Consider the following 3,750-nt stretch of genomic DNA (forward strand, 5'->3'; position numbering starts at 1 on the left):
CTAATGAAATGATCTTATGTTTTTTTTTTCCTTCAGTTTATTTATATGATGGATTACATTGATAGATTTTTGTATGTTGAACCAGCCCTGCTCCTCTGGGGTGAAGCCTACTTGATCATAATGTATAATTTTTTGGATGTGTTCATGGATTCGGTTTGCCAGTATTTTATTGAGAATTTTTGCATCAATATTTATGTTTGAGATTTGTCTGTAATTCTCTTTCTTGTTTAAGTCTTTGTGCAGTTTTGGTATCAGGGTGACTGTAGCTTCATAAAAGTAGTTTGGCAATGACTCTTCCATTTCTATTTTGTGTAACATCTTAAGGAGTATAGGTATTAGCTCTTCTTGGAAGTTCTGGTAGAATTCTGCATTGAAACCATCTGGTAAAGGGCTTTTTTTTGGTAGGGAGATTTCTGATGACAGCTTCTAATTTTTTGCAACTCACAGGTGTATTTCAACTGTTCACCTGGTCTTAATTTAATTTTGGTATATGGTACTTATCTAAAAAAGTGTCCATTTCTTTCACATTTTCCAATTTTGTGGCATACAGGCTTTTGTAGTAAGATTTAATGATTCTCTGAATTTCCTCTGTGTCTGTGGTTATGTCTCCCTTTTCATTTTTACTCTTGTTATTTGCAGGATCTCTCTCTGCCGTTTGATTAGTTTAGATAGAGGTTTGTCAATCTTGTTGATTTTCTTCTGAAACCATCTTTTTGTTTCATTGATTCTTTGGATTGTTTTCTGGGTTTCTATTTTGTTGATTTCAGCCCTCAGTTTGATTACTTCCAGTCTTCTACTCCTCCTGGGGGAATCTGCTTCTTTAGTAACTGCTTTCCACCGAAATCTAGTTTCCACCCTAGTGCATTAGATTCTTTGGGCTGTGATGAAAAGTGAAATAACTTTGTCTAGGAAGGTGAACATCCAAACTGGCTAGGCTCCCACAAAGCCAGAACATGAAGTAGAATCAAGACCCAGTGCCATTGTCCTTGGCTTCTCAGCAGCCCTCATTGTCTGCCATATTCAGAGAGTCCAGTTTTATCCCATGCTTTTTCAGTCACAGTCCAGCTGGCCTTGGTGAGCTCCCAATAGATCAACCCCACTGTCTCCGTGGGTGGGTGCGCCTCTTGTGGTTCTGACTGCTTTGCTCATGTTCTCCCTCCTTCTGCTCCTCATTGGGACATTGGGAGCTCAGTCTGGTGCTCCAGTGTGGGTCTCTGTTTCTATCTCCATCCATCGCCAGATGAAGGTTCTATGGTGATATGCAAGATACCAGGATGGAGCGGGGAGGACTTTGGACTTTCTACAGGGCAGGGAACCCTGACTGCTCTTCAGACTGGAGAGGGAGGGGGAGAGGAGTGGGGGGAGGGGGAGAGGAGTGGGAGGAAAGAGAGGACAATGGGAGGCTGGGAGGAGGCGGAAATTTTTTTCAATAATAATAATAATAATAATAATAATAATATTCCAAAGTAAAATTTAATTCAAAACACCAATTGAAAAAAAAAGTGAAATAACTTCAAACCTATTGGCTGAAAACAACAAAGACTAATTTGTTCCATTCTTGAAGTAAGGAAATCTGTTATTAATGACATTAGTTCATGGCGCACAGCGCCCTCTTCTATGAGTGCCACTGTGAATGAAGGTTTAAAGAAGACATATTTCATCCTACAAGTCAGCATAATGGAAACTGAGGAAGTTGCCATTCAATATTCTGTAAAATTAATGCTATCTTCACCTACAGTCAATATCCTAAAATCCAACACTCCCAAAATAGTAACTTCTATTACAGGTTACTTTACATTGGACCATCATAGAAAAGTGCCTAAAATTGTATGAGAGGAAAAACGATGGACCACCATATTACAGATGAGTTCTATACACCATGAGAAGAAAAGCTTCACCCGGGCAAAACCTTAATTGTGATTTACAGGTCCTCCATCCTCAGAAGAGATTTATGGAGCAGAATAATAAGCCTTTTCCAATATCTTCTAAGTAAATGGATTTGATTGAAGGTAAGAAAGTTCCAAGTATCAATAACCTGAATTCTTCTGAAGTTGGTTAGTGATTTCTACATGATTTTGTAACTTGTGAATTCTTATTATATTTGTCAGTGAATTATAAATCAAAAACCACAAAATCACTTATTTTGAATTGTGAATTAAAATGAATAAGTTTTAATAAATTAAAATGAAATTATGAAATTGACAATCAGTATTGGCAAGAGAGAGCAGAAAGAGCAATCAGTGCATGCTACTGGAGGTACAGCAAACTGGTACAGGCACTGTGAATTTCAGTATAGAGACTTCTCAGGGTAACATCAAATCACCATCTGATTTAACTACTCCTGTACTATGTAATATACAGATGTAAACATCTTATCTGTAAAAGATGTAAATCATCTTTAAAAAGACATGTTTCTACATACATGTTTTTTACTGCACTGTTCACAATAGTCAGAATTTAAATCAACCCAGTATCTATCAACAGAAGAAAGGATAATAAAAAGGGAAAAATCTGCAAAGAGGTTTATTCAACTATAATGAAAATAAAAATCACATAAGTGGGTTAACTTTTTCTCTGTGACTCAATATATACAATTGATTCAGAAAAGACACCCTGCATATGTGACTAAATATTTTTCCCCTGTGTTTGTGAATGGAATTCAGCCAACTTCTCCTCATTCAGGCTGATTAAGAGTAGTCTTGAAATCTTTTATATCCTGAAGTTTTTCTTACTTTATATCCCGTCAATAACTGTAATAGTCATTGGACAGTGTGCCAGGGTGGTACATTAGTGGTTGATTCAGGACATTTCTAAAGTCAAGATAATCTTATGAAACTTAGTGAGAACAAATTGAAATAGAAAGATTATACTGGTCTTATGAGAAGATGTTTTTGAATGCCTGGATGAAAATTCAGCCTTGACAACACTTTGACTATAACCTGTATGAGCCTGAGGAAATAACCCAGACATAGCCTGCTCAGATCATAGATTTTGAGTCACTGAATTTGTGATAACTTCTTGTATACTTTGAAGAAAGTCCTAAAGTGCAGTTTCAGTATCCTGAGTTTGACCATAAACCTGAAAAACATAAAGATGTGCATCACAAAGTGGTGCTAAGGATCATTTTACTGAGCTTTCTCACTCCACGTGGGAATGATACGAAGTCCAAAGGAGGTTCATGAAAAAGTACAGAGTTTCTATAAAGTAAAGCTTCCATGGTCATGACTTGCACTATTGAGTATCTGGATTTTATGCACCTGCAATGGAACAACACCTAGAATATGAAAAGGAGCTGGGTGTGGTATCATATAATTTACCTGGAAGGGTGAAGAGGCTGGTGGGTTGCATGTTCAGAGTCACTGTGTGCTAGATAGCAATTTCAAGGTCAGCTTAAAATATATGGTGGCACTTTATCCTCTTCCACCTAAGAAGACAACAAAAGGTGAAGGAAAGCAAAAAGAGAATGTGGCCAGATTTTGGAAAATGCTATAGCAAAAAGATGTAGTGTTGGGCAAGTAGAAAAACAGCCACAGGGTCTAAGTTCATGGATGAGCTTCTGTGATGGACACAGATGCAGATTACAAAATAGGCAGTAATCAGCTGTAGGAGGCTATGTGTGTGACCTCCTGAAATTTTAAAATTTCAAGCCAATAAAAGTGGAAATGTAGCATTAGATTGAGGATGTCAACTTGTATCCTCAAGACAACTAACAATCTTTAATAATCAAGGCTCTTAATTTGAGTGTCTAAT

This window comes from Microtus oregoni, unplaced genomic scaffold (assembly GCF_018167655.1).
Source record: "Microtus oregoni isolate MIOR12 unplaced genomic scaffold, Mior012 000002F_ref0000024, whole genome shotgun sequence".
Lineage (NCBI taxonomy): Eukaryota > Metazoa > Chordata > Mammalia > Rodentia > Cricetidae > Microtus > Microtus oregoni.